The sequence below is a fragment of the Sinocyclocheilus grahami genome, unplaced genomic scaffold (genome assembly GCF_001515645.1).
Source record: "Sinocyclocheilus grahami isolate Dianchi unplaced genomic scaffold, SAMN03320097.WGS_v1.1 scaffold899.1, whole genome shotgun sequence".
Lineage (NCBI taxonomy): Eukaryota > Metazoa > Chordata > Actinopteri > Cypriniformes > Cyprinidae > Sinocyclocheilus > Sinocyclocheilus grahami.
In genome coordinates, this window is record NW_015506078.1 from 19,598 (window position 1) to 31,332 (window position 11,735).

General features: G+C 38.4%; 6 non-coding genes across 6 annotated transcripts; all 6 read right to left on the reverse strand.

Moving 5' to 3' along the window:
• Positions 1-166: 166 nt before the first annotated feature.
• trnaa-ugc (transfer RNA alanine (anticodon UGC)) lies at positions 167-238 on the reverse strand. The gene has a single exon. It is a non-coding gene; the product is annotated as a tRNA-Ala (tRNA).
• A 138-nt stretch (positions 239-376) lies between these two features.
• Positions 377-448, reverse strand: trnaa-ugc (transfer RNA alanine (anticodon UGC)). Its single transcript has one exon. It is a non-coding gene; the product is annotated as a tRNA-Ala (tRNA).
• Positions 449-800: 352 nt separating this feature from the next.
• On the reverse strand, positions 801-872 carry trnaa-ugc (transfer RNA alanine (anticodon UGC)). The gene has a single exon. It is a non-coding gene; the product is annotated as a tRNA-Ala (tRNA).
• A 567-nt stretch (positions 873-1,439) lies between these two features.
• On the reverse strand, positions 1,440-1,511 carry trnaa-ugc (transfer RNA alanine (anticodon UGC)). Its single transcript has one exon. It is a non-coding gene; the product is annotated as a tRNA-Ala (tRNA).
• A 30-nt stretch (positions 1,512-1,541) lies between these two features.
• Positions 1,542-1,613, reverse strand: trnaa-cgc (transfer RNA alanine (anticodon CGC)). Its single transcript has one exon. It is a non-coding gene; the product is annotated as a tRNA-Ala (tRNA).
• A 345-nt stretch (positions 1,614-1,958) lies between these two features.
• Positions 1,959-2,030, reverse strand: trnaa-cgc (transfer RNA alanine (anticodon CGC)). Its single transcript has one exon. It is a non-coding gene; the product is annotated as a tRNA-Ala (tRNA).
• Positions 2,031-11,735: the final 9,705 nt, after the last annotated feature.

The window sequence follows — 11,735 nt, forward strand, 5'->3', positions numbered from 1 at the left end:
AGCATGCGCTCTACCACTGAGCTACATCCCCAGTTTAAAAAAATCTTCAGAGGTACAAGAAGTTTTTTCTGCTACTGTAGGTGTACCAATGCTATTAATTCCAGATGTGGTAACGCAAAAGCAGCAAATTAAAACACTTTAGCTGAAATTAAATTTGAACAGTCTGTGGAGATGCAGGGGATTGAACCCAGGACCTCACACATGCAAAGCATGAACTCTACCACTGAGCTACATCCCCAGTTGAAAAATCTATACTACTGAGGTACAAGAAGTTTTTTATGCTTCGGTAGGATTACAAATGTTATTATTTCCAGATTTGGTAACGCTACAGGACCAAATTGAAACCGTTTTGCTGAAATAAAAGTTTAACAGTCTGTGGAGATACTGGGGATTGAACCCAGGACCTCATACATGCAAAGCATGCGCTCTACCACTGAGCTACATCCCCAGCTGGAAGAGTGTATTCTACCACTGCTGTACAACAAGTTTTTCATACTACTGTAGGTGTACCAATGCTGTTAATTCCAGATGTGGTAACGCAAAAGGACCAAATTAAAACATTCAAGCTGAAATTAAATTTGAATAGTGTCTGGAGATGCTGGTGTTTGATCCCAGAACCTCTTACATGCGAAGCATGCGCTCTACCACTGAGCTACATGCCCAGTTGCGAGATCTTTACTACTGTGGTACAAGAAGTTTTTTCTGCTACTGTAGGTGTACCAATGCTATTAATTCCAGAAGTGGAAACTCAACAGGACCGATTTGAATACGTTTGGCTGAAATTCAATTTAAACAGTCCGTGGAGATGCTGGGGATTGAACCCAGGACCTCATACATGCAAAGCATGCTCTCTACCACTGAGCTACAACCCCAGTTGAAAAAATGTGTACTACTGAGGTACAAGAAGTTTTTTATGCCTCGGTAGGATTACAAATGTTATTATTTCCAGATTTGGTAACGCTACAGGACCAAATTGAAATCATTTGGCTGAAAATACATTTTAACAGTCTGTGGAGATGCTGGGCATTGAACCCAGGACCTCATACAAGCAAAGCATGCGCTCTTCCACTGAGCTATATCCCCAGCTGGAAGTATGTTTTCTACCACTGCTGTACAACAAGTTTTTCATACTACTGTAGGTGTACCAATGCTGTTAATTCCAGATGTGGTAACACAAAAGGACCAAATTAAAACATTTTAGCTGAAATTAAATTTGAACAGTGTCTGGTGATGCTGGGGTTTGATCCCAGAACCTCTTACATGCAAAGCATGCATTCTATCAGTGAGCTATATGCTCAGTTGGAAGGACCTTTTCTACCACTGAGGTACAACAAGTTTTTTCTGATACTGTAGGTTTACCAACACTGTTAATTCCAGATGTGGAAACTCAACAGGACCAAATTGAATCCATTGTGCTGAAATTCAATTTTAACAGTCTGTGGAGATGCTGGGGATTGAACCCAGGACCTCATACATGCAAAGCATGCGCTCTACCACTGAGCTACATCCCCAGTTGAAAGAAATTAATTTTGTAAAGTTTGTGGAGATTCTGGGGATTGAACCCAGGACCTCATACATGCGAAGCATGCGCTCTACCACTGAGCTACATCCCCAGTAAAAAAAAAAAAAATTCTTCAGAGGTACAAGAAGTTTTTTCTGCTACTGTAGGTTTACAAATGCTGTTTATTCCAGATGTGGTAACGCCACAGGACCAAAGTGAAACCGTTTTGCTGAAATTAAAGTTTAACAGTCTCTGGAGATGCTGGGGATTGAACCAAGGACCGCATACATGCAAAGCATGCACTCTATCAGTGAGCTACATGCTCAGTTGGAAGGACCTTTTCTACCACTGATGAACAACAAGCTTTTCAGGTGTACAAATGCTATTAATTCCAGATGTGGTAACGCCACAGGACCAAAGTGAAACCGTTTTGCTGAAATTAAAGTTTAACAGTCTCTGGAGATGCTGGGGATTGAACCCAGGACCTCATACATGCGAAGCATGCGCTCTACCACTGAGCTACATCCCCAGTTAAAAAAAAAAAAATCTTCAGAGGTACAAGAAGTTTTTTCTGCTACTGTAGGTGTACCAATGCTATTAATTCCAGATGTGGTAACGCAAAAGGAGCAAATTAAAACACTTTAGCTGAAATTAAATTTGAACAGTCTGTGGAGATGCTGGGGTTTGATCCCAGAACCTCTTACATGCAAAGCATGCACTCTATCAGTGAGCTACATGCTCAGTTGGAAGGACCTTTTCTACCACTCTACTGTGGTACAAGAAGTTTTTTCTGCTACTGTAGGTGTACCAATGCTATTAATTCCAGATGTGGTAACGCAAAAGGAGCAAATTAAAACACTTTAGCTGAAATTAAATTTGAACAGTCTGTGGAGATGCTGGGGTTTGATCCCAGAACCTCTTACATGCAAAGCATGCACTCTATCAGTGAGCTACATGCTCAGTTGGAAGGACCTTTTCTACCACTGATGAACAACAAGCTTAGGGTTAGGGTTAGGATTTGGTTAAAAAAACAAAAAGAAAATATGCCAGACCAGCTAAAGTAAGGAAAGAGGTGGACGGAGAGGTAGAGGACGATGAGGATGATTATTATTTCATGGACATCCAACTACCACAGGGAGTGGCTGAACGTGAAGATACACCTCAATTTGAAAGGCATGCAGTAGAAACAACAGAGCCCAAAAGGAATGATGACTGGCTCAGTCAGGATACACCAGCCAGTTACTCACCTGGAATAGGGGAGGATTTAGTTGAAACTGAGATGGTCGGGGAAGTACCGCAGTTCTCTGGAAGCAGTGATGGAAGTGAAACAGAGCCTTTACCCAAGCAATCACAGAGGGAACGTAGACCACCAAAGACCCTTAGGTATGATAAAATTGGATCCCCCTCTTGTTATAGCCTTACTACACTACCATTACATACCATGCCTCAAGCATGGACATATCAATTACAACCTTATCATCAGCCTGTATGCACTGTAAGCTCAATATTCTTTTAACAATTGAATAGATCCTCAATGGCTTGAAACAAAACAGAGTTTTCACAATTTTGCCTTTCTTTATTTTATACAAGTTATTTTGTCACACATACAGATGCAAGCTATCTTGTTTATTGTGTGTACCAGAATAGATATGGTGTTTTATGCCAATTGATGCTCATCTCTTTATTTGTTTTGTCAGCAAGTACAATATGGGTAATTTTGTGTATAAATAGAAGGCAATGATGTTATATGCAAGTTGGTATGCATTTCTTGGTTATTCTGTAAAAATTGAATGGTTCTTTTACACTCATAATACAGAAGTTGAGGGAAACGCAACAAGTGTTCGTGTCTGTCTGTTGAAAATATCTATATGCCCCTTTTTCAGGGAGACTACAAATACAACCTTAGTTTGCTTTCAGCAACTATCGACAAAAGACGGCAGTCTGTCAGAAATCGTGCCACAGAAAAAAACTGCATGTCAAGTGACTTAAGCAAAGCACATCATTGGCTAAACTAAGGTCTTCTCTTTCCCAAAAAAAACTGAGAATGTTCTCTTAAAGAGATAGTGGTAAGGAAATTAACAGAGTATGTTGTCATATGGCCACACCATGCAGTAGAGGGATAAATATCCGTTTTATGAAAATGAGCATCTGTTGCATAAAGCATTATCTGTCTGGGGTCTAAACATACAGTATATTTTTACGAAATGTTTGCATTAGAAGTCTTTAAATAGCCATACCTATTAATTAATTTTCTTTTTACAGCACTTTTTCATCTAAAAATGTTTGATGCAAAGATAAGTGTGTAAATATAAAATATTAAAACATGTTGTGAAAATGTTGATGGAACTGATGTATGTGCAGAACAGACTGTATAGAACGGTGCAGAATTGAGAAACATATATTTATGAAGATCGATCAATTGCAGCCTGTGTCTCACAAGATAAATGTATTTCAGTTAAAAAAAAAAAAAGTCCATGAAATCCTAAAATTTTTGAAAAATAAGTAATTTGGACATTTACATAATTAGTGAGGGGAAAATACCTTGTGTGTATGTGAACGCACCATGAGTTCAAGGCAACTTTCATTTCGTGAACAGTACGGATTAGTGTATTTCATTCATACACCGGACCCAAACATACACAAGTTTCAAATACCACTGGCTCAATTAACATAAACATTATAGTAATAATAATAATGTAGACCTTAATTGCATTTTAAGTAATATTATAAATCCTGTAAACATAAATAGAAGGTATTCTTTGGATTACCAGAGATCTATGCACAGACTTCTTTGGCTCTATGCACAGACTCGCTAGAGTGGAAATCCAAGATGGCAGAGATATGCAACTAGCCCATAGAAACATGAGGGGTATTTATACACAAGACTAAATGACTAAACAAGGAACACCTGTGAACAATCAAGACAATGACCCAATCACATTTACATTTAGTCATTTAGCAGATGCCTTTATCCAAAGCGACTTACAAATGAGGACAATATAAGCAATCAAAGCTAACAAAAGAGCAACAGTATATAAGTGAAAATGACAAGTCTCGGTTATGCCGAGTTCACACTGCACGATTTTCAAACTCGTCGGAACGCCGTTGTTTTCACACTGCATGACTATCTGGGGTAGCATTCAGTCGCTGCTGTGTTCACATTGCACGATGGATCGGCGACAGGGGGTTTCACACTGCATGACTTCACAATAGGAAGAATCGCCGACAGCTCTGTCTGGTCCGCAAACTACGTTTTACAACAAAACACACGCGAGAAGTGATAAGGAAATAACGAGAGAACCCGCGTGCGTCAGAGCGGCGTTCTCGCGAGCAAGACTAATTATTACAAAATATATATATATCCCGCAAATTGTCTGTGAGCCGATATCCAGCTACAAGGAGAAAAAGACATTCGATTATGCAGGAGGGAGATGCAGGGAACAGGGATTGGTTGTTCTGCAAAGAGAGTTGGAGGTAAATAATTTTGCAGTGACTGTTATGCTGATGTTGTGGCTGGTCAAGCAAATGTTTGTGCTTGTTTCTCTATGATATAATTGTTCATATATCTATTAAAGTACTGATATTCTGGTCTATACCTCCTCCCCGAACTTCCCTCTGCCCTGTATCTTGATCTCTCATTGGCTGTAGGTCATCAGTAGTTTGGTCATCATATAGTTTTCAGTCAGAAATCATTGCACACAGCGTGATTGTGAATCGCCAACAGCTCCAGATATTTAGCATGCCAAATATTTCACGGGCGACGGCGACGCATCGGTGATTCCCTCAGATCGCGTCTTTGATAATTCACACTGCGTGATTGTCAATCGCGTGAACGAGCACCGATTTGCCTCCAATTTTGGGCATTTGTCGGCGATTTCGCAAAACCTGTCAGCGAGTGAAAAATCGGGCTAAAATCGTGCAGTGTGAACTCAGCATTAGCCTAGAATCATGCATGATCTTTGGGTTTTATGGCTTAAGAGACCCTTTTAGCTTTTGACTTTGCATATAAATTACAGTCCTGGTCACAGACTTTACACTTATATGGGTGCTAAATGTCAAATGGTTCCCCCCCACTATCAAGGAGATGCTAAACAGTTTCACCACTCTCATCTTCCCATTGAATTTCAAACACATTCCAAAGAGACGTAAATGACCCCCGGGGCCAGGAACCAATGGGCCTGGCTGACCAGCAAAATACAACATGCTCACATAACACACACCCCCACACACACACATAAAGACATTTCTTTATTTAGACAATAATTAATCAGTTATAATTGGATCTGGTATATGCTTGTGTTGTTTGTATGTTCCCCTATTGTATTAGCCTAGTTACAACACTTTATTTGTATTAGTTAGACTCGCAATGCTTATATTCAGGTATATGAGTGTATCTCTGCTTTAAGATCTTCTAGGTGTTTCGTTCTTGGTATCAAAATGATCAGCTTTTTTATTCCTCAAACAATGATCTACACTGTGATCGTGAAATGCATCTTACTATTTGTAGCATATTTTGGATAAAACTGCACCAATCTTCCAGACCAGCAATAAACATGCAAATGGGCCATAAACAGAGACAAAGAAAGTTTCTCCCGCTCAAAATTCATGCCTCTGATTGGCCATTCCACCCAAAAGGTGGGTGTGGATAGGAACTATCAAAAGTCATTAGCTCAGACTAATCTTGGCTCAGAAACCCTCTTCGTTTGAGACGACACTTTTCCAAGACTCAAGATTTTCCTCTTGAGTTCTGATTTTCCGGCAGTTTTTATCTTCAAGTAACTGCGATTCGCTGTGGACGTTTCCTATCTTCAGAAGACCCAGAAGTAAACTTCCAGCTCACTCATAACGAACTCATCAAAGACCTCCGTTATCTACCGCATCAGGACTCTTGTTCAGCAATCGAAGCCAATGCAAGTAACCGTTTACAATTACTTAGATGCGTGTTTAAGTTTCAGCCCCTTTTTACAAGAGGTCCTAGCTGCAGCCTTTAGTACGATGAGGTAGCTGGATCAGATCCAATACGTATTGGATGTTTGACGAGCATGCGCAGTATTGGATTTTAATGCGCATGCGCAAAGTGGGGCTGTCATTGAAGCTAGTATTTAATGTAAATTAAACTGTAATTACGAGATATAGGTGTGTTTCATAGGCTTACACAAATTATATTATACTGATTTTAAACTAGTAGTGTATTCAAACTTTATTTGAGCAATGATGGCGTAGTTTTGAATGAAAGGGTATGTAAGCTAGGTTTATTTTTTATTAGTTTGATTCGTTTTAGAAATAAAACTCAAAATGCTTACAATTTTGTTTGTTCTTTATGAAAAAAATGGGGTGTAACTATCGTCTTTATTTTTTCCTCTGATAGTCAAGTCAAGATAGTTAGATAGTTCTGTCAAAAATTCATTCATGAATCAAATATTATTTAAAAAAAAAAAAAGTCCATGAAATCCTAAAATTTTTGAAAAATAAGTAATTTGGACATTTACATAATTAGTGAGGGGAAAATACCTTGTGTGTATGTGAACGCACCATGAGTTCAAGGCAACTTTCATTTCGTGAACAGTACGGATTAGTGTATTTCATTCATACACCGGACCCAAACATACACAAGTTTCAAATACCACTGGCTCAATTAACATAAACATTATAGTAATAATAATAATGTAGACCTTAATTGCATTTTAAGTAATATTATAAATCCTGTAAACATAAATAGAAGGTATTCTTTGGATTACCAGAGATCTATGCACAGACTTCTTTGGCTCTATGCACAGACTCGCTAGAGTGGAAATCCAAGATGGCAGAGATATGCAACTAGCCCATAGAAACATGAGGGGTATTTATACACAAGACTAAATGACTAAACAAGGAACACCTGTGAACAATCAAGACAATGACCCAATCACATTTACATTTAGTCATTTAGCAGATGCCTTTATCCAAAGCGACTTACAAATGAGGACAATATAAGCAATCAAAGCTAACAAAAGAGCAACAGTATATAAGTGAAAATGACAAGTCTCGGTTATGCCGAGTTCACACTGCACGATTTTCAAACTCGTCGGAACGCCGTTGTTTTCACACTGCATGACTATCTGGGGTAGCATTCAGTCGCTGCTGTGTTCACATTGCACGATGGATCGGCGACAGGGGGTTTCACACTGCATGACTTCACAATAGGAAGAATCGCCGACAGCTCTGTCTGGTCCGCAAACTACGTTTTACAACAAAACACACGCGAGAAGTGATAAGGAAATAACGAGAGAACCCGCGTGCGTCAGAGCGGCGTTCTCGCGAGCAAGACTAATTATTACAAAATATATATATATCCCGCAAATTGTCTGTGAGCCGATATCCAGCTACAAGGAGAAAAAGACATTCGATTATGCAGGAGGGAGATGCAGGGAACAGGGATTGGTTGTTCTGCAAAGAGAGTTGGAGGTAAATAATTTTGCAGTGACTGTTATGCTGATGTTGTGGCTGGTCAAGCAAATGTTTGTGCTTGTTTCTCTATGATATAATTGTTCATATATCTATTAAAGTACTGATATTCTGGTCTATACCTCCTCCCCGAACTTCCCTCTGCCCTGTATCTTGATCTCTCATTGGCTGTAGGTCATCAGTAGTTTGGTCATCATATAGTTTTCAGTCAGAAATCATTGCACACAGCGTGATTGTGAATCGCCAACAGCTCCAGATATTTAGCATGCCAAATATTTCACGGGCGACGGCGACGCATCGGTGATTCCCTCAGATCGCGTCTTTGATAATTCACACTGCGTGATTGTCAATCGCGTGAACGAGCACCGATTTGCCTCCAATTTTGGGCATTTGTCGGCGATTTCGCAAAACCTGTCAGCGAGTGAAAAATCGGGCTAAAATCGTGCAGTGTGAACTCAGCATTAGCCTAGAATCATGCATGATCTTTGGGTTTTATGGCTTAAGAGACCCTTTTAGCTTTTGACTTTGCATATAAATTACAGTCCTGGTCACAGACTTTACACTTATATGGGTGCTAAATGTCAAATGGTTCCCCCCCACTATCAAGGAGATGCTAAACAGTTTCACCACTCTCATCTTCCCATTGAATTTCAAACACATTCCAAAGAGACGTAAATGACCCCCGGGGCCAGGAACCAATGGGCCTGGCTGACCAGCAAAATACAACATGCTCACATAACACACACCCCCACACACACACATAAAGACATTTCTTTATTTAGACAATAATTAATCAGTTATAATTGGATCTGGTATATGCTTGTGTTGTTTGTATGTTCCCCTATTGTATTAGCCTAGTTACAACACTTTATTTGTATTAGTTAGACTCGCAATGCTTATATTCAGGTATATGAGTGTATCTCTGCTTTAAGATCTTCTAGGTGTTTCGTTCTTGGTATCAAAATGATCAGCTTTTTTATTCCTCAAACAATGATCTACACTGTGATCGTGAAATGCATCTTACTATTTGTAGCATATTTTGGATAAAACTGCACCAATCTTCCAGACCAGCAATAAACATGCAAATGGGCCATAAACAGAGACATAGAAAGTTTCTCCCGCTCAAAATTCATGCCTCTGATTGGCCATTCCACCCAAAAGGTGGGTGTGGATAGGAACTATCAAAAGTCATTAGCTCAGACTAATCTTGGCTCAGAAACCCTCTTCGTTTGAGACGACACTTTTCCAAGACTCAAGATTTTCCTCTTGAGTTCTGATTTTCCGGCAGTTTTTATCTTCAAGTAACTGCGATTCGCTGTGGACGTTTCCTATCTTCAGAAGACCCAGAAGTAAACTTCCAGCTCACTCATAACGAACTCATCAAAGACCTCCGTTATCTACCGCATCAGGACTCTTGTTCAGCAATCGAAGCCAATGCAAGTAACCGTTTACAATTACTTAGATGCGTGTTTAAGTTTCAGCCCCTTTTTACAAGAGGTCCTAGCTGCAGCCTTTAGTACGATGAGGTAGCTGGATCAGATCCAATACGTATTGGATGTTTGACGAGCATGCGCAGTATTGGATTTTAATGCGCATGCGCAAAGTGGGGCTGTCATTGAAGCTAGTATTTAATGTAAATTAAACTGTAATTACAAGATATAGGTGTGTTTCATAGGCTTACACAAATTATATTATACTGATTTTAAACTAGTAATGTATTCAAACTTTATTTGAGCAATGATGGCGTAGTTTTGAATGAAAGGGTATGTAAGCTATGTTTATTTTTTATTAGTTTGATTCGTTTTAGAAATAAAACTCAAAATGCTTACAATTTTGTTTGTTCTTTATGAAAAAAATGGGGTGTAACTATCGTCTTTATTTTTTCCTCTGATAGTCAAAATAGTTAGATAGTTCTGTCACTAAAATATGCGGACATAATTTTTATACCATATACAAATAAAAAGAAGGAAAACAATCCTGTCAGTCGGGGTTCCGTATAGCCGATAGACCTATCCCGGGTTATATCAGGTTTTTACCGTTAATCCCATGTCCAGCAAATAAATACACACACGGGACAAGGCATATTAACACAAAGATGACCATTTCTTTTTTGTGTGAAAAAAAAGTATAGCAGTTTCCAAAAAAATATTTGGCATTACAACTGTTGCCAACATTGATAATTCTAATAATAAATCATAGCATATTGGAATGATTTCTTAAGGATCATGTGACACTGAAGACTGGAGTAATGGCTGATGGAAATTCAGCTTTGATCACAGAAACAAATTATATTTTAAAGTATATTAAAATAGAAACCATTATTTTATATTGTAATAACATTTAGCAAGATTACTGTTTTGTTTCTGTATTTTTGATCAAATAAATGCAGTCTTGATGAGCAGAAGAGACTTCTTTAAAAAACATTACAAGTCTTACTGATCCCAAACTTTTGAACGGCAGTGTATATACACACACTACTGTGCAAAAGTCTTTGGCCACTAGTATTTTCACCAAGAAAAAATGGTTTTAAGCCAGTTATTTCTATCTTTTGCTGTAGTGTGTCAGTAGGAAATATCAGTTCACATTTCCAAACATTCATTTAGCCATTAATTGTAATAATCCAAAGAGATTTTTATCCCTGTGATGGATTGGCCATCTGTAGGCTCCAGTATTCGTACAGCCCTAGGACAAGTGAGATGGATGGATGGATTTTTGTATGCACAGGGAGTCCAAAATCATATGGTTCACACGCAGATCTAATCTCACCATCATCTAGTCCATCTGGGATTGCATAAAGAGAAAAAAATGGAGAGAGACTAAATCCTGTGGCAACATCTCCAATACACTTGGAGAAATCTTCCTGAAAATCTAAATAATAAAATCTAAAACAATAATAAAAAAAATGTATTCATGACATAATTTATTTACATTATTTTTGAAAGCATCCTCAATTTACAACATTTTTCACAAATGCATATACATTTTTCAATTTTTCGGCTTTGCAGGTTGATGCAAAAGTTCAAAGGTCTTGGAGATATTGGCACAGGATGTAGCCTGTCTCTTTAAAAAAAAAATTTTTTTTTGTCTCTTCATGTAATCCCTGTTGGACTCTGATGGTGAGATTAGATTTCTGTGTGGTCCATACTGTTTGTTGTTGGACTTCTTGCTGCCATTTTCTCCCTGGAAGAAGAGATGTTGTATGTCAGTGGGATGTTTTCCTGGATAAATAAAGGAGTAATAATAATAATAATAATAATAATTACAATTAATGTCAAAATGTAAGTTTGGACATGCAAAATAATTTTTTCTATTGGCAGACTAATGCAAAATATATAAATAACTAAATAAAAAATTTAACATGTCTATGATTTGTGCACACTTCTGTACATATTTAAACAGGTATATTCTGTCTATCTTTAGGCTCATTATAGGTGCCAGCACAATGTTTATGTCCGATCAGACACGGCTAATCAAAGACGGCTGTCAAAATATACATGCTGTGAGGCAAAACTGGTTTGCAATCTGGTGAAGACTACAGACAAAAGGGGAGGAACTAGTAGGTGAGTTAGAAATGTCAAGATGGGATAAAATAAGTGCTTTTGCCTGCTTTTTGTGTGATTTGTTTTTATTTTTCAGGAGCAATGATCCCCATATACCCACTTACCCAACTTCTGTCCGTTTGTACAATGTACATAATCATAACATCTTTGTTGCGGAGGCACTGAGGCACAAGGATGTAGGGGTCAAGGTAATTGAAACCCTGACTCAGTTGTTTGAGGTTGGGCACAGC